General features: G+C 36.4%; 1 long non-coding RNA gene across 1 annotated transcript; it reads right to left on the bottom strand.

The window, feature by feature from the left end:
- Positions 1-6048: 6048 nt before the first annotated feature.
- Positions 6049-6419, bottom strand: LOC143546344 (uncharacterized). The gene is made up of 3 exons (XR_013137575.1): positions 6380-6419; positions 6206-6277; positions 6049-6120 (listed from the first exon to the last, which is right to left on the bottom strand). It is a non-coding gene; the product is annotated as an uncharacterized LOC143546344 (long non-coding RNA).
- Positions 6420-22326: the final 15907 nt, after the last annotated feature.

Consider the following 22326-nt stretch of genomic DNA (forward strand, 5'->3'; position numbering starts at 1 on the left):
TGAATGGGGCACAGCATCTACCTTTAAGTCAATTTCCGGAAGTGGGTAACAATCTTTCGGACATGCCTTGTTTAGATCTTTGTAATCTATACACATCCTCCATGTTCCATTACTTTTTGGGACCATCACCGGGTTAGCCACCCATGTTTGGTACTTGATTTCTCGGATGATTCCGACGTGAAGAAGGTCTTGCACTTGCTCGTTCATGGCTTTTGTCTGTTCGGGGCCATTTTTCGCTTCTTTTGCACAATTGGGGTGATCAACGGATTCACCTTCAACTTGTGCTCTGAAATGTTCTGCGGGACACCTGTCTTGTCCGCGGGTTTCCATGCGAAAATGTCGATATTCTTTGTCAATAATTGTTTCAGAAAAGTTCAGACGATTTCAGAGATAGCCGGACCAATTACTACGGTTTGATCGGGAAATTTCTTGTTGAGAACCCATTTCTCCGGTTCAGTCCTCTGGTTTTGTTTGGAAACTTTGTTCGGCCTTGAACTTTCAGTTGTGTAGCAATGTCGGTTAACATGGATTATTGCTACGCCAGTGCGGGTCGGGACCCCTACTGCTCCATGAGTTGTGGACGGATGGGCATTGAAGTCACCAATTGCCTCTCGTCCGAGGATAATATCATGTTTAGAGGTTGCCGGTAAAACTAAGAATACAACCTCTTCAGTTCTTGAGTGAACTCCATCACTAAGTGTGACCGGGAAAGTAATGACACCCCGCGGGTGCATTATTTCCCCACCAAACCCAGAAACGGGTGCGTGAATAGGTCGTAATCGTTCTTTATCCTCTTCCTCAAGCTGTTCAAAGCACTGTTCATACGTAATGTCGGACGTACTACCGGTTTCGAAGAACACATATTGTGACCGGTAGTGTCCGAATAAGGCAGTAATTATCAAAGGGTTTTTGTTACATGGTCCTCCTTTGATACGAGGAAAAATTTCGTCCTCAATTTTTTTCCTGTTCCCGCTGGTCTGCTGGCCTCCGTGAATCATATGAACGTTCAGATCTTTTATTTGCCTTTTGGCTGGGCCCTGGTTGTCCTTTGCGGGAGGTTTACCAGCCCCTGGTCTTACATTCTTGACCAAATGGTTTAACTTCCCGTTTTTTACCGCTGCCTCTATTTCATTTCTTAAGGCCACACATTCGTTTGTGTTGTGCCCTATGTCATCATGGTACGTACAACGTTTATTACTGTCAAGGAATGATTTCCTTGGTAATGGTTGAGGCTTACGGAAAGTCAGATTCTCTGTCGTGAGGATTTCTGATGGAGATTTTGACAACTGAGTCCAACTGTTATTGGAAGAACGTGCGAGAAAGTTACGTTTGTTCTTGTTGCTAATCAATGATCTCGCATCAAATTGCTTTGGTGCTTCTATACTTGGTTGCAGTCTAGACCAAATCGACCAAATTGGCCCCTTGGCCTGTCGATTTGGTCTTGGGGTTTGGAATTCGACTCTTGGCACTTGTTTTTGACTGCCGGATCCCAAGGTTTTCTCAGTTCTTGCGAATAGCTTAGCTGACGTCTTGATTTCGTCCCAAGATTTGGGCATACCATCTCTTCCGGTTAGAGTACGAATCAGAGCGTCACTATTTACATTTTTTTGGAATGCTCCCCCAGCATGTCTTCACTAACCCCGCCAATATTAAGGCTCTCATTATTGAAACGGGTAATGAAATCCTCAATGGATTCATTATTTCGCCTTACTACATCAAGTATTTCAGACGGGTCACGAGTGTGTTTCTTTTGTTGACTAAAGTGTTGGGAAAACTTTGCTACGAAGTCTTTCCAACTCTTAATGTGTCCGCAAGGCAATTTTTCAAACCATTATCGTGCAGCTCCAGTAAATGTTAATGCGAACATATGACACCAGTATGGAAGAGTCCAACCACTGACTCCTCCAACCACTTCGAACCTCAGCAAGTGATCACTGGGGTCCGTCATCCCGTTATATGTCCCAACGGATGTTGGTATTTTTGTGTTTATCGGGAACGGAGCTGTCGCGATGGCCGGAATAAACTTTGATTTTTCTGCAAATGATTCCGGACGATACGGTTTGGAGAAATCGTGTTCCGCGTTGCTATAATATTATGTGTGGCGAATAGCCGATCGCGGGTAACTAGCCTCTCCAAATGGAAGAAAACGGCTGTCCCTGCTGTAATAACTACCTCCCGGATGATATGTCGAGTCGTGTCCGTCTAGTTCTTCTTAGTAAGACAGTACTCTCATATTTACGCGGGAACGAGGACGTAACCTTGTAATTTCTTTCTGGTATTGTTCTTCTGGGTGACTGTACTAAATATGACTTCCTCTTATCGGAGGAGAAACAGATCTCCTAGGAGGGTCGTCATAGCTCAGGGTACGGGCATGAAATCGTTCATTCCGTACCCTTCGTCCATATTCAGCGGCCAAACTCTCTTGTTGGATACGGTACCACTCATCTGGAGACAAAAGTTCTTCAGATCTATGGCTTGCTGTATGAGTTTTTGCCGGGGCTGAGTTACCTGAATTTTCCTCGAGGTCCAATTCTAGGTGAGTCCGGCGATTATTTCTCATAACTCGCCCAAGATCTCCCAAATTGGAACCTCTCTGAGCTGTGACTCCTCCTAGATCATTGGGAGGGGTACCAGCTGGTGTTACTACATTTCTCATACCCACTGGAGCAGTGTCTGCCAGTGGGGTAAAATGCTTTCGAGTTGATGAACCACCCAAAGTAAAACCTCCGGGTGTCACAACATCATCTTGCTCATCAAGAGTAAGATTCTGAGCGAACAATGACGTTACTCTTTCACGTGTTTCTAGATTAGTAAGACGTGGAGTTTGCTCTGAGGTCCCCGTCGGCCTTTAGGAATTTGGCTCATATTGTAACTTCGAAAATAAAAACTGATGTTCTAACAAAAAACACGGATGGCGCCAATGAAGAAACACGGATCTACTCCCCAAGTATGGGTCCTAGATCCAATGAGTCAACAGGGTAGGATACGGTTAACTGCCAAACGATATGAACCCAATTGCCTAAAGTCCAGTGACGAACACCTGCAAAACAGACATCGTGAGCTCGTTACGGGAAGAACAAGAGGGGGGGTCTTCCCGTAACCACCCTCCGGCGTGAGAATAAGTACTGTACTGTAGGAGATAAGCACTTAAGTAAATTGAGAGAGTACTATGGGAGTGAATGAATACCACATGATGATTGAGAGGGTATTTATAGCCGAAGGGGGGTGGGAAGGTGGTTGGGCCAGCTGTCCCTTAAGAAGATACCTGCATAACCGTCTGGACGCGTGTCCTTATGTGATTGGTTCGGTTTATACGTTGCATGTGCATGTATAACAACCTTGACACGTGTCTCTTTATCATTTGTTAATGGGAGAATATTGGCCGTGTGCACGGTTATAACGACCTTGCCAGGTGTTATTGGCTGATTGGCCGAAGGATCATGTGTTGCCCAAGAAAGCATTTCGGTAAATCTTCTAGAAGGTAATTAGTTATTGACAGCTGTCCAGGAGCATTACCTCGTGGTCATTTACACTGAAGGGTATTCCTTCTTGCGGATGACTTTTGAGGGTGCTATGGTGCTTCCGCATGTGCTATGGAAGTGTTTCTTCCTCAAATGATTATGCGGATGACTTGTATGCCCCGCGGGTGTCTTATGAGGGACTCCTGAGTGACCCGCGGGTAGTCCTTAAGGGTATTTGGGTCTTTTGGTACCCTACCTCTATAGTTTTCTTGTTATTGTTCATGTTTGGTTGTTACGAAAATGTGTTTGTTTTCGTTTATAAACAAATGTCTCAAGAACGTAAACGAAATGGACATAACTGAGCATAGATGAACAAACATAAACGAATAAAACTGAGTGAAACAAATTAAAATTTAACATGAACATCAATTTGTTAGACCTAAAAAGTAAACAAAACTAGAGAATTGTAATGGCTTATATTTTAGTTCACAAAAACTAGACTACATTGCAATGAACCTAAAAAACTAAATAAATATATAAACTAACTTAAACAGACAAACTTACACAACCATAAACTAACAAACACAAACAAATGAATTTAAAAACCATAAACTAACAAATATAAATGAACGTAACCAAACAAACATAAGCGAATTAGCGAATGTAAACAAATTTAAATGAACGAACGTAGACAAACACTCATGAACATATATGAATGAAAGAGAAATATTCATGTTTGTTCGTTTAACTAAATAAACAAACATTATTGTTTGTGTTCGTTCATTTACTAAATAAATGAACATACAACGAAGTTTATAGAAGGCTCACTTCGTTTACAGTATACCAACTATAGACTTCCCTTACTCCACATGAAATTATAATCTTACACAATCCTTATTGTAATTAGAATCAAACCTAAAGGTAACCTACTATATATAAAGTATTTCTTTAATTCTTAATGATTATCATACCAAATAAAACAGGCATCTAATGATTACCTTATGTTTGTGCTGTCAAATATAAAGTTATTAGCCACCAAATTCCTGAAATAACAAACAAACATTTCAAATTTAAAGTTATAAACCACTAAATTCCTCAAAGCTAATGAAGAGAAGTAAACATACAATTGCAGATTAGTCCACATCTGATGAGGCACCCACTGAGGGAAAGATCCCGACAGTTGATTGTAAGACAAATCTCTGAAAATAAAATTTCATCAAATCATGAGAATGAAAATCTTAAAACCTTGTTTAAAGAACAAAACTTACATGTTCAGAAGATCTGTAGTTTTCTCAGGAAGAAGAGAACCGGACAAACTGTTGTTTCCAAGGAATCTGATCACAATATTAAGAACAATAAACAACTTTGTATAAGTGTGGAACAGTTACATTTATCAGACATTGTAAGGGAAGGTTTAGTAATAACTTACAGAGATACTAGAGAACTCATATTCATTAATGTTTGTGGAAGTGATCCATTTAAATTGTTGAAGCTTAAGTCCCTACAAAATAGAATAAATAGTGAATGAAATTTAGTACTAAAAATTTGAAAACTCTATTTAATTAATATGTGCATTATCACTTACATGTATTTTAGTTTTTGCAGTTGATTAATGTCTGATGGAATAGGACCAGAAACTAACGCGTTTCTTATAACTCTAGTCAAACATTAAAAAGTAGTTAGTAACTTAAACATTGAAATATACACAAGATAGACATGTGTCATTCATGAGAGGGTAATTGCGTTTTTTCAAATTTGAAACCTTAATAAAATAGTCTTTTCAAATTTGAAATCCTGATAAAAGATTGGATTAATATTGCAATAATATAGTTATTGTAATATTAATACTTAGCACACCAGTTATTGAGCTCAAGCTAACCTGTTTCAACACATATATACAAAAAATACCCAATTTAACCCAAACCACCCGATCTCGCATTCTGCTACCTGTAATGTACATACATCATTGCATGTCAAAGAGATTTGTGTGCTTACAAGTCAGTTAAATTCCTTAAAGTGGTGACAAAATCAAGCGATGAACTCACATTCTGCAAATCACTTATTCGCCTGTAAAAGTTCACGTAAATGAATAACCAGAGGAGAAAAATAAGAGAGAGAGAGAGAGAGAGAGCATGTAGCTCACAAAGAGATCAATGAGGTTAGATTTGAAAAACTAGCCGGTATAGGACCTTCAAAATTATTCCCTTGAAGTCTCCTATAAAATCAAACATCTGCAAAATGAGTAATTTACATGTTTGTAACCTCAAAATATTATTCTTGTACTCACAGTCTCTGTAATTTTGTCCAGCTTCCTATAAAAGAAGGTATCTTTCCAGAAAATGGACCATCTGAAGCCCACCTGAAAGTAAAAATAACCGACCTAAACATATCGATATGGTTTTCACTTTTATTTCAAAACAATAAAAACGGGACAAAAAAATGTACATCTCACGCATTTTTGTGAGGCTGGCAAATGTTGAGGGAATTTCGCCGCCAAGACCATAACTGTCCAGATAGCTGCAAAAATCGGTTAAGATTGTATGAATTAGCTTCCAATCAAATACTACATATATTCAAAGAAACGCACAGTAGTTCGATCGTGACTACGTTTCCAAGTTCAGGGGGGAGAGTGCCTGAAAATTTATTGGAACCTATAGCCCTGAAAGATACAACAGACAACTTTAACCATATTATGTAAAGGTCTAACTTTAATTAAGAAATGATAATAAGAGGTAGGTACTCACAACATTATTAGGTTTTTAAGGTTTGCAAGCTCCCGGGGTAGAGTACCCGTTAATTGATTGTGGTCTACTGACCTGTTAAGATCAATCAAATGAAACTTGACCAAGCTGAAAGTGTGTGTGCGTGCGTGTGTGTGTCAATTCGAATAAATAAATTAATAAACATGCTACACTTACAAGTACAACATAGAAGAAAAATTTCCAAACCATCGAGGCAAGGTACCATTCAACGCATTCTTATCAATTTCCCTGCAGAAAACCAACTATCTGTCAACATTTTAAGACTAAAGTTTGAATTTGATTTACAAATTTTAAAGGAAAATGCATACAATGTAGTAAGATAAGTTAGAGCAACAAATTCTTCAAGAATCACCCCTGGACTGCTAAGTTTACTGATTTTCCTGGATGGCAAGTTTTAGGATGCCAAGTTAACAAGAGATACAATATTTAAGATAAGTATTCAAATGACTAGTAACACTTGATAATAATATCCACTATTCCTCTGAGACCTTGACTGTTTGGCGGGAAGTGCGTTTATGTTCGTTTATTTAATAAACAAACAAACATGAACAAAAAACTTTGTTCATTTAGTTAAATGAACGAACATGAACGCATGTGTCATTCGTTCATTTATGTCCGTCATTCATTTGTTTGTTTATGTTCATTAGTTTACGTTTGTTCGTTTATATTCATTAATATATCGATCCATTTATCTTTTTAGGGCTGCTACAATTTAGTCTAGTTTTACTATCTTTTTAGGCTCAACAATTTATTGTTCACAACTTTTAATTGGTTTTAACTTAGTTCCGCGCGTTCATTTGCCGTTCGTCTATACAGTTAACGAACGAACACATCCATTTTCTTAGCAGACGAACACGAACAAGAAACCCCCGTTCGTTTAATTATTCGTGTTCAATCGTTTGTTCGTTAAAGTTAGACAAACAAACACGAACATGCTCCATTCGTGTTCATTTACAGGCCTATCGAACACCATCAATATCCTCATGAAAAACAAAAAAGAGTAAGCAAGTGACTGAAGAAAACAAGGCTTACAGTTTAGTAATATGGCAAGTGGAGTTACTGTCGAAGCTACGATCACATTCAATGGCTGTATCGTTGTAATCCATGTCGAAATATCCACTGATTGCTGGTCCGCTGCATGGTTCTCCTCTTATGTTATACAGGTTCCTCGGATTTGGAACGTCCCATTTTTGAAATATCGTTCTTAAGGCCGTCACTGTTGTACCATTGTCAGAATCAGAATATATATATATATTATATGATTATGTACAAAATAACACTTTGTTTATTGATGGATGCTACAAGTTTCATGCATACAGTCAAAATCAGCATGTTTGCACTCAGTTTTGTCATTTGGCCTTCTTAACTGCTCTGAAAAGCCGCGTAAAGCACCGTTTTGGTGTTAGTGTTTCATCCTATTTGTTTTCAGCCAGCAATCACTTTGGATTTAAGGTTTTGAGTTTGAATCCAATCATATATATGAAGCTTCACAAGCTCACCCAATTTGTTATCTTAAGGGTGGTTACGAGGATTCACAGCGGTTTTTAGCCTCCTTTTATGGTGGTTGCTTGGACTGGTGTCTTGTAAATGATGTGATACCAAGGCCACTCTTTAGTCTCAATCCATGGTTTCCTGGTGTTAAATAAATTGGATCATTGCAAAGGTGGGTTCTACACATATGGTTCTAAGACTAAATTATATTATTAAGGTATAGTTTCATATATTCCAACTTCCATTTTGATGTCCACCACTCTTAACTTTAACCTTATTTATTTCTTGCACTTCTTAACGATCCTAACTTCGTTAGTTTCTTGCTAAGGTGGCATTTTTTAACACACGTATTTTATTTTTTGTTTGTCCCATTACAAATGTCCACTTTCAAAGTTTATTAGCCCATTTTCGAATTTACTCTTAAACACACACAAGTAACATTAATAAACAATATTGATGGACCCAACTTCCAAGGGTATTATTGTCATTTGGTAAGTAAAAAAAGTAATCATTCAATCGATCTACCTTGAACTTTATGTTTTTCAAACCATGACACTTTTAATAGGACGGGGTGAGTAAATCTTAAAAGAAACTTATTCGATATATATACCACCACCTATGGCCGACCACCACCTACCTCCACTACCACCTCCACCAACCACCATCGGCCTCCACAACCACCTACAACACCTAAGTTCAATCCCTAGTTTTGTATACCACTTAATTTGAAGCCCTAATTTCACCACCAACTTCATCACCAACACCAGCCTCCACCACCGAAAGCCTCCGCCAATGCTGGAGTACTCCACCACTGATAGCCTCCACCACAGCTAGTCTGTTACACCGCCTGCAGGTACACAAATTTCATACCTGCAGGTAGAATTGAAATTGGTGGTGGTTGATGATGGGGTGTGTTGAAGAAACTTGATAGTGAGGTGTTAAATCAAAGAATGATACTTTGATTTTAAGAATCATGAATTACATATGAATATTGGAAATTGAATGGAAGGAATTACATTTGAATAGTGGTGGCAGAGGCCGGCAGTGGTTGGTGGAGGTGGTGGTGGTGGTGGAGGTGGTTGGCCATAGATGGTGGATGTGGGTGGTGGTATGCTATATGGAATTAGTTTCTTTTAAGAGGTATTTTAATTTCAACATAAGCATGCCACGTGTGTTAAAAAATGTCACGTCAGCAAGAAAACTAACGGGGTTAGGGATCGTTAAGTTCGGGAGTACCATAAACAAATAAGGTCAAAGTTGGGAGTGGTGGGTATGTATGGCAAAACTAGCTGTAGCTGGAAGCTGGTGGCTTAAAGCTGGTAGCTGTAGCTTTTTATATATATTTAGATAATTGGCAGATTAGCTAGAGCTTTTAATAAAATGTATAAAATTACTAAAATGGGCATAACTAAAAACAATAATGGTAATAAATCTATTTTGGAAGGTTATTTATGTAAATTAAAATACTAAAAGCTTGTAGCTCTTTCTAAATGTTACTAGTAGAAGCTTTAAGCTTTAAATTTTTTCTCCTGACCTAAAAGCTTCAAGCTCCTTGAGCCAAACAAGGTTTTCAATTGAGTATGAGTGTTTTCTTAAAAGCTTGAAGCTGGAAGCTCCTAAGACCATCTTCTATGGTGGGGGGCTTCGAAGCCCCTCCACCGTGCCATGTCAGCGCCACGTAAGCACCGAGGGCATCGAAGCCCCACCCCAAAGATGTCCCACTATGGTTTAATGCCCCAAGGGCGCCCATATTTTACATATATATATGCATATGTATGTATGTGTGTGAGAGAGAGATGGAGATAACTGCTGAGAGGGGATCCACCCACATTCATCAACCGTGCCCACCGTTGCATTGCCCTTTTCCTCGTCGCCCATGGTTCGTTGGCGCCCCACTATGGTGTTCGGCGCCCAAAAACCCTCCTTGAGGGCGCCCCATAGTGGGTGGTCTAAAAGCTTCATGCCAAACGTACAAGGTAAAAGTTGGGAGGGTTGCCATCGATCTAATGGATGAAACTTAGGAGTATTGAAAACCAATATCCCTATTTTTAAAGTAAAAATACTTTTACTAAAGTTCATGTAAGTTATCCCCGTTTATGTATGCTATTATCTTTTTTGGCTAGAAAGTCTATTTATTTGCTCTTATTTTGTATAGAGGACCCGGTACAGTATGATCATCCTCCATGGTGAGGGGCTTCGAAGCCCCTCCCTAGTGCCACGTCAGCATCACGTGGGCACTAGGAGCTTCAAAGCCCCACCTCAAAAATGCCCCTCAATCGTGAGGGGGCTTCGAAGCCCCTTATTTTTTTTATAAATTAAGGGGATGGGCCCACCAACATTCACCATTATTTCAACACCCAACATATCTTCCTTCTGCAACTCTTAATCTTAATCCACCACCATCACTTTCTTCTTCAACAATGGTCATGAATCTTCAAACCCTTGAATCTTATATCCACCAGCACTTTCAAACCCTTGAATCTCATATCCATTCAACCCACCACCAAAAATACTGGTTTCTCATGTAATTGTATGTTTGGATTAGGTGTGTCGGAGCTCGTAGTTATCGCCGGCGTTGCCACCCTCGTGTTCGACCCTAAGGCCGTGCCGGAAATTGGTCGGAACTTTGGCAAAACCCTCAACATGTATAAATCAATTATTTTTTTAATAAATTTAGGGGAGCCGTTGAAGGGGAGGGGCCCACCAACATTCACCATCCGCGCCGGCCGTTGGCTTGTTGGGCATCACCACGCCCTTCAACCAACGATGCCCCTCTACAGTGTTTTCCGCCCACCACGCCCCCAAAAACTCACCCACGGCGCCCCATAGCGTTTAGTCTTAGTGCACCCTTTTTGTATTGGTACATGTCATCACAAAGTTACAACATTGGTCCTAGTGCATTTAAAGTTACAACATTGTCGAGTGGTCTTAGTACATTTAAAGTTTCTTTAAAATAATTACAATTTTAATCCCTTAAAGCTACACATTGGTCCTTAATTTTTTATATATATATTATTTTATTTTCATTTTTAACCCAACTATCCTCACGATTTTTAGATCATAATTTTCTCACACATTAATATTTTTAAAATAAAAGACATCATAAAAACAAGCATTTTATTATCTTTAATTTGAGTATGATATTGCTATAGTTTTCGAAGTAAAAAAAATTTTTTATACAAAAGTGTTTGTAGTTTGGTTTGATGGTTTTAAATAAACCATGAGCTAACTTTACACATTTTTTTGTCGTCGACAACCAAAACTGAACTGTTTAATAGTAAAACCCAACTAAGCCAAACCATTACCAACGGTTAGGTTCCGATATAGTTTGTACTTCAATAAAAAAAATTGAGTTTAAAACTTAAAATAAGAATTATTAATTTGCAGATACTTTCACTTCAAACTAAGGACCAATTAATACATTATTAAGGACAATCATACTATGAACAAAGATAACTTTGGTCACGCAAATAATAAACCTTATTAGAATAAATAAAAAACGAAATCATAACAAGAACAAATATTATAAAAAAACATTTTGAAAATTGGGCTAAATTAAAGTTGTAATAGACGAGTTTTCTTGTATTAAATAAACCTTTGTTTAACTATATTTTAAGTATGTCTAATATATATTATAAAACATATCTAATACTAAATAAGTAAATAGTTAACATTTCAATATCTACGGCTAGCTCCGGTTTAGACCAAGAAACCAAACTGGTGAACAGTCTCACAATTTATTGTTACATGATTATCAAAGTATGTGTTTCTCGGTGAACGGGCACTCTTCTAGTATATATATATAGGGTGCAGTTACTGTACGCTAATGTCTTAACGTACGGTAGGTACGCGAGACGCTCAAAGGCAGAAACCTAAAACGCTCACAAAACTTAAACGCTCAACAAACTCTCAAAAAATGGTCTTCGTGAAAAAAGTAAAAAAATTGATCGATTAGCCATCCAAAACTGTTTTTTCGGAGAACAAATGATTGATTGGATATGTATTGACGATTCCGAGATGTTTGAATGTGTTTTCATGGATCGATTCGTGAAAAAATGGATTCGCGTACGTAATGTACGTTAAGTCATTAGTGTATTGGATATTTTCAATATATATATATATATATTGTGTGTGATTGTGTGTGTGTGTGATTAAAGATTTTTATATATTCGTCCGTGTAGTACATGGTCCTTGTGGTGTCAATAGTCCTGCATGGTGGATAACTCATTTTCTAAAAAAATTTCAAAGAAATTTCATAACGAAACATATGTGGATTCTAATTGATTTCTGATTTGTAGAAGAAGAGATTCTTGTAATATTGTGTTGAAGTATGCGATAAATATAGATAGCAGACATGTTCCATGTAACAAGATATTAAAATAATATCAAGCTCATATAAATGTTGAATGGTTTAATTAAGAAGGTTCAATAAAGTATTTGTTTAAGAACATTAATAAAGGTCCAAATCATGCTACTATTTCACTTGTACAAAACAACAATGACAACTAAGATGAAGTAGTAAACGAAGTTAAGATGTTTTATGATTGCATATATCAATCTGCATGTGAGGTCACATGGAGAATATTTGCATATGGCGTCTATCACAGGCTTCCTGGTGTTACCAGACTTCCCTTTCATTTACATGGCCACAAACAGTTGTGTTCGCTGACAACGATGATGTTAAAGATGTTCTAAACAAAACGATTGTTGGTTCTTCATGTTTCACAGGCTGGACGGAGTGCAATCAACAGTATGACAATGCAAATACTACTAATGAATGGAGAGTTTCCAACAAAATTTGTGTAGAAAAAAGATGAACGTGTTTGGGAGCCACATAAACAAGGTTTTTCTTTCTTTTCTTTTTTTTCATTTAATGAAACTCAGGAACACAAATATTCTTCATTCTTTTCCTTTCTCTCTTTAAATGAAACTCGGGAACACAACTATCACATCCTTTTCTATCAATTTTCTTTCCTTTCCTCCGTTAAGTGGAACTCGAGAACACAATGGTAACGTGTATTAAAGGTTTTTCAAGTCATTAAGAGGACGCGGGTACATACGTATGGGATGAACAAAAGTCTGAATTTTAACCTTAAAATATTTCCTAGTTGTCTTCACCTTTAGGTTCAAGTGGTTGGATGAATATTTTGGTTTAGACGGATGGTTCACACTTTCTTACTTGAAACTGTTGCCATAAAATGGCACGGAGTTAAACAAGTTTGGGTTTCAGCTTAACATGTTTTATGGCTCAAGTAGGTGGACACAATTAAAGGACGGTTGCTAATTTGCTTCCAATTTTTATACGCTTTAGAAATTCAATGATGCATTCGGCAAGTCGACACGCTTAAAGGACGATTGTTAATTTGCTTCCAATTTTTACACGGTTAAGAAAATCTATGATGCATTCGTTATAACTCTTGAAGCATAAACAACTTGGCATTTACCATCATCTCCCTCTTGTCATATAAATGATATTTTCAATGAAAAAAATTTAATGAGATAATAGTTTTTTTAGAACAACTTTTTTGTATTTAAGCTACCGTACTCCCCAAATATAGAGAGTCTCATTGCCCCACTATGGTCATATTGTGGTGTCTTAAACGGTCTCGCGTTGACTTCAGAGTTTGTGGGCGTTCCCCCGGGAAACAATACCGTCAGCTGCCACTTCATAGTCATTTTGGTCGTGTCGGGCAGTATGCTGCGTCAGTGCAAGTCAGTGAGTCACATAAAAAGAATTATTTTTATTCAAGTCAAAGCGGGTTCAGATCAAAATAGTTTCGGTCAGAATGGATTTGAATAGAACTATATTGTTAGTAGATACACAATCAAACATGGCAAACCTGCGAGCTCAATTGTTAGGGTGCTTTTTTTTCTTTCTATAAAAAGTCATCAGTGTCTTTTATTTATAAAAAGATGGAGGGGACAGTTGGAATAACAATCAGTTCGTGTTAGTTAACAAATAACAATCACTAAGAAACCGAAGCAACTAATGCAACGAAATGACCTACGTGTTCCCATATATGATATTAATCAATCTAATGAGGTACGAGAGAGAGTTAGAGTACATATATAACATACGTACCTTCGGAAGGATCTGTAGTTTGAGCGTTTGATTTCTGAAGCATTATGATGATGCTGATGCAGAGAAGGAAGAAGATGAAATTTGGCGGTATCGACGCCTGATATTTGAACCAGAAAACCATTGCATCCGGATGGATAAATTTAATTGAGAGGAAGACAGATAGCGTGTGCGTGGAATGGAATTTAATCAATACGGGGAATTTATTGTATCAATTAAGCTATAATAATCTTCTTATGCAGACATGCGTCTTTATACTTATCAATTCTATTAACTTACCCGGTGGGTCTTCCATTACCAATTCACTGTTGTTGGGAACTAGCATTGCTTTAGCAAAGGGATTAGAAAAAAAAAAAAAATAGGGTCGTCAACGAGGTAGTGCTGGAGAGGTAAGTGAAATACTCAGGACGTGTTCGTTTCACGGAATTCATGAGAATTCGAAGGAATTGGAATTAAAATCCCATGACATGGTGTGTTCGTTTAGTTGGAATTGGAATCTTAATTCCATTTTGATGTGTTCGGTTCAAAGAATTGGAATTGGAATTGGAATTGGAATTGGAATTCAATTCCTTCAAATTCCTTTAAATATAGAGATTTCAAATCCTTCCAAAATGTGAAGGAATTCAGGAAAATTCATTGGAATCTTATCTCAAGTTTTTTTTAAACAAGGACAACGAACAAAACATTTTAGTTTTTTTACTTTTTTTGGTTTTAATTTATATTTTGAGTTATGAATTTTTTATTATACGTCCTGCTTGCGGTGCGCGCATATAATGTATATATGTGTGAACCCTCGGGTGGGCAAAAGTGAAATTGCACTAATTTTGACGTTATTTTACTAATCTCGTGAAAATAACGTTAAAAGTGGCAGAAGGTTAATCAGACATCATGTGGTGGCATTGATAGCCGAAAGACAAGGGTACATGTACCAATCAGCCGGTGTCCCGATGATTGAGTGTTATGTGTCTTATGTCCAAGGCTTGATGCAAAACTACTATCGAGTCGGGGGTCTCACCGGAAGCAGCCTCTCTATCCCTATGGGTAGGTAAGGTTGTCTACATCTTACCCTCCTCACACCCTACCATAGCTTTGCTATTGGTGGGATATACTGAGTACGATGATGATGATGATGAATTTTTAATTATTATTTTTGAATATTTTTTTGAGGGGTTTTTGATTTTAATAGAAAACCCACAAAAAAATTCCAAAAAAATAATAAAAAATCATAACGCAAAATATAAATAAAAAACAAAAAATCTAAAAAAACTAAAATGTTTTCGCCGTTATCATTGTTAAAAAAAAAACTTTTTGATTCCTATTCATTTGTCAAACGAACACATTAAGAATGTATTTGGATTTCAATTCCCCCTTATTCTAATTCCTATTGGAATGTTAAGATTCTAAATCCAATTCCTTCAAATTCCAAATCCTATGCAAATTCAAATTCCAATTTCATTCCGTGAAACGAACACGCCCTTAGTGTTTCATGTAACATAGTTTTTTGATTACTGGCCTTATCATTTAGTTTTGACAGCATCACCGATGGAAGACTACATGACGTTCACTAGTTGGATCGTTGAACTGAACAGGTTTTATCTCACTGCATTGTCGTGCCTTGGGGCGAGTGTTCACGGGCGTTGGCCTTTGATGAAGGTTTTTCCAGGATCGAAAGGTGTATCCTGATGTGGCGAAGTTATCGAGTAGCCAATTTGGAGGATTTGTTAGCCGTTAAAAAAATAATAAAAAATAAATTTAGGTCAAAAGTAAAAATGAGTTTTTTATTGAGTTTAAACAATTAAAATTTTAAATGGACTTATAACTTATTAATTTGTTAAGTTAACATCTAAAGAAGTAAAATATTTAAAAGAGTTACGTCGATAAATCACCCGTATGGTTAACACCATTATGCAGGAATCAACCCTATGATGGTGATTTTATATATATCCACTTGGAAATTTTAGCAATTGGAACCAACCGTTACTCAAATAACCGTTGAGTCGGATTACCACAACAAACGCCTCATAGTTAAAATATATTTCCTAGTTGTATTTTTCTTTTCTTTTTGTTATCAATATAGAGGAGTAAATGGTGGCATTAAAGTCTCTACTCACCGAGCCACTTCACATGAAAAGGTTTCAAAATGAAATTAAAGCGCGTCACATCCTCACACGTAATCGGACCCAGCATCACTCTCACGTTTGAACTTTGAAGCCGGATAAGTCATGGCTTGCAACTTGCAAGTTTGTAATGCATTATCTCACAATTTTCCTTTATTTGCTTGCATTATCTCCTATTATTTAGGAACTTCTTTAGTTTTGCATCTTTATTTATTGTACTTTGCATTTGTATGAAAGTTAAGCAGAAAATTGAATTAAATCAATTTAGTCATGTTTCTCATCTACGTTTTTTGAAGTCTAACTCACTCTAAGGGTCTATTGGAAGATTGACATCCCGAAACGGTCCTTATTACATCCCAACCATACCAAATAGAGATCGCCCTCCAAAAAGACTTTTCCTGAAACCGCTCAAGAAATACGTGTTATGTTGATTCAGCCGACAAGTTGCAAGCTAGACAGTAAGGAGAAACTGAAGACATATCTCTCACACTTAAGTTTAAGGTTGTAGGGTGTGGTTCAGCCACCATCACTAGTGATGTCCTACGTGGACAAAAATGGTGGACATGAGGTAAGAACACTACCCTCTCTCCTTCACCTCACGTGTGACGCGAGGGGAATGAGCAGCCTCGCACACGTCAAGTTGATGGTTGGAATTATACCGTTGTGGATTGTAACTTAAAAAAGTTGTTATATATCTATACCATATAATACATGAAACATTGGCAAATTCAGACACCTACTTTTTAAGTAATTAACAACTTGTAATGCATAAGATACACATTTTATAACATGTAAGATATGGACAAATTTGTACATTAAAAAATATATGCATATAAATAGTTACAACATTGTCCAATCAACTTTACTCAACTTTTGTAAATTTAAGAAATAGTTACAACTTTGAACCTCCATCTTTTTCTATGTATTCCTCTTAATATTAATTGTAAACCAACTTCCCACCAACGATTCCCCAACGGCCGTAACCTTTTCATCGTTAATATATTTTTTTAAAAAATTGCACCATAAAAATGAGCATTTTATTGTCTTTAATTTGGTTATGGTATTGCTATAGTTTTTTTTCAATTAAAAAAAATTAACATGTTACGTATGAGTGTTCACAATTCGATTTACTAGTTTCTAAGTTAAATTGTGAGCCAAACAAATGGATCGATTTTTTGTCATTCTAAACCGAAACTTAACAATTGAAAATTAATACTGAATTGTTACTAATGGTTTGGCTTTACACATTGAGCTTCAATAATAATTTTACCGTCAGGTCCATTTTTATATGTTCGATTTTCTATATGAACCGTAAACCAAACCGTTTGCTGTGGTTTGAACATTCAGAAACCGTCTGATCAAAATGATGATTGGTTTAAACGTTTTGAAGGTTTCAAACGAACATTGAACATCCATATTTGTTACATGATTGCTAGGATTTTTGTTTCCCCGATGTGTGTGTGTGTGTAATACACATTGACAAGTTAAGACACCTACTTTTTAAGAGTTTTACAAATTAATCAGCACATGGTAAAACATACAATGCATATGATCAAGGTGTTTGTCCAATAAAAAAGTCAAGTCAAATACGTTAACTTTAACTATCAAATGACAGTTGTAGCATTGCCTCCTTCACTTTACTTAACTTTTGTAAATTTTAAAAATATTTCCAGGTTTATCCCATTATCTTTAACCTCAATTTCACAACTTTATTTATTTTTTCAATTTCTTCTCTATTTTTAAATATATTATGTTTTCTTAAAAATTGAACATACTATTGAGACGTGCTTATTTTTGTCAGCGTTTCGATGTAAATTTTATTCATATTAATTTAGATTATAAGGTACAAGTTAGTGGAACATTAATGTACAAGGGTTTTTTATCCTATTGCATAAAAACAATTTGTAATATGATGTTAATGATGTTGCAAGACCTTGTTACTTCTGTTTTCTTTATTGTTCATGCTATGAGTAGCTACCCTTGAACTACCTAGGATTGGTTAATTAACGGTGATTTGATGATTGTTTTGGGTGTTTAACGAGTCATTGATTGATTATCTATTGTCAAGTTCAAGTTATAGTAATTTATTCTGTGTTGCTGATGTGCTTAAGTAATTTTGATTTTATTAAACCCCGTGAGATTTAATCTTGCATGAATTAGTTTCGAGTCTAGAATAGGGTGGCATGTTTACTAATTACTTGGTGTTTTCGATTGGTTGTGGTAAATATTACCATAGGGTTTGTGAGGTTGAATTTGTTTTAACCAGTAGTTCACCCCCTTTTAGTTGGACCAATACTTTAGGGGTCGGTTTATCTATTTGGCCTAGTTGATTTAGTTAGACGGTACGAGACATCGGTTCGTTTTCTAACCGTTGATAAGGTGAATTTGTAAGCTGTAACATCTCCAAAATTTTGGTCCAAATTTGACAACTTAGTAAGTTGAAGAATCAAAATTGTTCTCTAAAATAAGTAATGAGAAAATTTAAATAAAGAAAATAAAAACATTTTATAAGGAAATAAAAATATTCTATAAAGAAAGTCATGGAATAAGGATTCCCACATGGAAAGATGGAAAAAAATTGAAGCATTTCACTTAGGTATAAATAAGGAAAATGGTATCCATCTCACATGGAAAGCGGTAAAGATTTGGAAGCTCTTTATAAAGAGATAAAATTCCATAGTAATATTCTTTTATGCCTAGCATGCACCAGTGGTCCTAGCGAAGGGTGCGAAGAAACCGACGCGTACGGGCTCGGGCACGAGCCTTGGGCGATAGGCGCAATGTGGCGCTTTGATAGCGCACTTTGCACTTCGCACGCTCGCATCACCGAGAGCCGCCTTATTGTTTTTGGAAAATGAAAGTAAGACAAGGATGTGACAAGTTACATGTCACACCCCGACCAAAGGCGGCGGAACATGCCGGGGTGCAACGATTGTTCATAAGCGCATGACACTATTTAAAGCGACAATATTTAACAAACTCATTTCATTTCACAACATCGAAAATGTCACATAACAATATTCATGAGTCAAATACAACAGCATATAACAAAATATAGCAAATCAAATATTGTTCATTTTTGCTAATATCCTAGAGGTATTTGTGATGTTTTCTTCTCCAAACTCCATAATCAACCTAGATGCAAACCTGTAACATTTCATAAAATAAAGTTTATCAACACAAAGGTTTGTGAGCAATTCATAAGTTTGAGCATATAAATATATAGTAAGAAAAAGCCACAATCTTGTATACGAAACAATAAATAAAAGCAATAACTTGGATAAATAGATATCGCTAATAGAATTACGTTAGCGACACCTAGCTATAAGGGATGCCAAATAATCTAGGATTTTATAGTTATCGTTAATTTCATTACGTTAACGACACCTTGCTATAAGGGGATGCCAAATAGTCTAGGATTTATAGATTAACCAACCAAAAGCGATAAACACATAAGCATATAATCATAGAACACCAAATCGAGCAATTATTTAAGTAAAGTATACAATAACGTTTGTGGGTTAAGACTCAAGTATAAAGCATTTAGTTTAATAAGTATGAAATGTCACCCCAAAACAAAAGATGGAAAACGGGACATTCAAGTAATAAACTTGAAAGATAATAATTTGGAGATTTTGCCGGAACGACGAGTTTAACGTACAAAGCCTAAATAAAAGAAGTCTTGGATTCAGAAAGGTTGTCTTGAATATCTTTAAATAAAATAATTGTTGCGAAAAGTAAACAATTAAAGTTCTAGGTTTAAAATGTAACTATTTAAGAATTTATAATAATAACCCTTTAAATAAGTTTGCTCGAAACCGGGTTAAAGTATCTAACCTTAATATTTACTTAACCTATGTTAAGTAATAAGGTGAGAAAGATGTAAAAATGCAAGTTCCTTTGGGATAAAGATACTAAAACGGGTCTTTAACGAGTGTTCGGGTTGTTGGTTCGAGTCTTGATAATTGGTCAAACCCAAAGTCAGCTTTCCAAAATAATGAATGTTATGAGATAACTCAATAAAACTTAATAAGACTTAACCAATTATGTAGTTCTATTGTTTTAGAACTAACAACGCACGTTAAGCGAGTGTTCAGTTTTGTCGGTCCAAACTATGTTATGAGATCAAGTTGGATCCAACATTTTCAAGTACTTAAAATAATTAAAATCAGTTTGTAAACTATTTTTAAAGAAACATACAAGTCTTGATAGCAAAAAACACACTTGTGTGTCTTAAGCGAGTAAAATCGGATTCGTTCGGTTTCCATCTCACAACAAGTTCATAGATTGTTTTCACATGCCCAAATAACCAAAAACTTGTATAATAATGTACAAATGAAAATACTTAAGTTTTACAACCAAAAAGCTAACAACAAAGTCTTTAAACAAAAGTTCGTTTTAGTTCAGTTTCCATCTCACAACAAGTTCATAGATGGTTTCCACATACCCAAATAACCAAGAACTTGTATATATGATAAACAAACTAAAATGAGCAAAAGTTAAGCAAGATTAATATGTATAAACAAGTTATATATATATATATATATATATATATATATATATATATATATATATATATATATATCAAGGACACGAAGTCCTCCATGAAGCCTTGCCTTACAAGGTCCGAAACCTCACCGACCGGAATCAGAGAAGTAACTACCAAAGGTAACAAGGGATATTATATTATATATATGTTGTGCCACCATAAACAAGTATTAATAAGACTACATAAGCTAATTAGAATGAAAGATTAAACTCATTTTGACTTTTGGAAGTCAAACCTTTAAGATCGTATAAATAAACAACCTTAAATCTTTAATGTTTGAAAGAGTTTTTGGAGTTGTAGCAGGGGAAAATGAAGGAAAATGGGGGTGTATATATAGGGTAATGTTGGTGGTCAAATATGGGTGTAATTTACAAGAGTTTTCATGCAAAAATGGTCAAGACAAGCACAAACAAACAAATAAGCGAGCTACTGATATGCAGCCCGTCACGCCACGCGACCAAGCAGGTCATCCCCCATCACGTAGCGCGATGGGGTTGGTCATCAGACTTTCCAAATTTTCAAAAATGACAGATTTGGTCCCCGAAGTTCGTTTTAAGTGATTTTTACGCGTTTTAAGGACCGAAATGAATGTTTTCAAGACCCAACAAGTGTAAAACAATATTGTAACATAAATTCCATCATTTTGATTATAACATAAGCTTCGGTTTACAAAACGGGTCGGTTTACATAATAAAACAAATACAAAAGTGACCCGAATTGACGAATGTCACATTACCTAAGACAAGGGATCAAAAATGAAAAATTGAATTCAGGAAGCCAGCGCGCTACGCGATGAGCTCAGAACAAAGGTCATCGGGCATCGCGATGGACCTTGATGACTCAGCAAATCACGGGTCAACACGTGGTATGGCGGCATAAAATATACGGCGCCGCGATACGCGACGAGGGTTACCATGACCCATCGCGTATCACGATGGGCTGAGAAATCAGCTTTAAAAGGGAGGGGTCACGGCATTCACTTCTCGCACCAAACCTTTCTCTCTCTCTCTCTAGAATATTTTCTCTCACTACCTCGGTTTCTGTGCCCAGACCCGACAATCGTCACTTCATAAACCGTGCCATATACCGATGATACCTCAAAGTGCGTGCCACCCGAAAATAACCCGACATTCTATCTCGAAGTACGCGCACGACCCGACGACTATCATATGTCACCTCGATTTGCGTGCCAACCTCGAAGTTCGTGTTAAGCCCGGAAGTTCTAACGATTTAAACACTAGTACGCGACATAGAGTAGAAGTGTTGCTCGTACAAGCTTAGGTACATAAGCTCCGAAATACCCGTGTAAGGTAGGGGTTTTGCCTAAGTCATTTTATTACTACTATATGGTTTGGACCATAGTCAGGGGTATAGCCCCAAACCTTGATCATAGTTATATTTACATACGCTTTAAACATATAAAGGAATATAGTAATGTTTCTTTACAATTAAGAAACACGGAATTTTCATTCATGAGGAGATAGTCAAATTATAGTTTCTTCACGATTAAGAAACATAGCATTTTATATACATGGAGTATTGTTAAAATATTGTTTCTTTATGATTTAGAAACATAAGATTTTACATATATACAAAGATAGCAGTCAATGAATTTTTCTTCTTGAAAAAGAAACATATTATAGATGTTTCTTCATGAAGAAGAAACTCAGCATATCATTGGTAAATAAAAAGAAAGACTACATGTCTTGATATTTTATTCAAACTAATGATGAGTCAAGGTTTAAAGCTATCAAAACCAGACTAAAGGTCTGTAGCCGGATCAAGAGACGATCCGGGTATTTATATAAACCTATTTTATTATAGGTTAATCATCAATTAATCAATCATTCACAGTCAAGGTTTCAAA

This window comes from Bidens hawaiensis, unplaced genomic scaffold (assembly GCF_021521415.1).
Source record: "Bidens hawaiensis isolate Kalapana, Puna unplaced genomic scaffold, B.hawaiensis_p1.1 tig00014334_1, whole genome shotgun sequence".
In the NCBI taxonomy this organism is placed as follows: Eukaryota; Viridiplantae; Streptophyta; class Magnoliopsida; order Asterales; family Asteraceae; genus Bidens; species Bidens hawaiensis.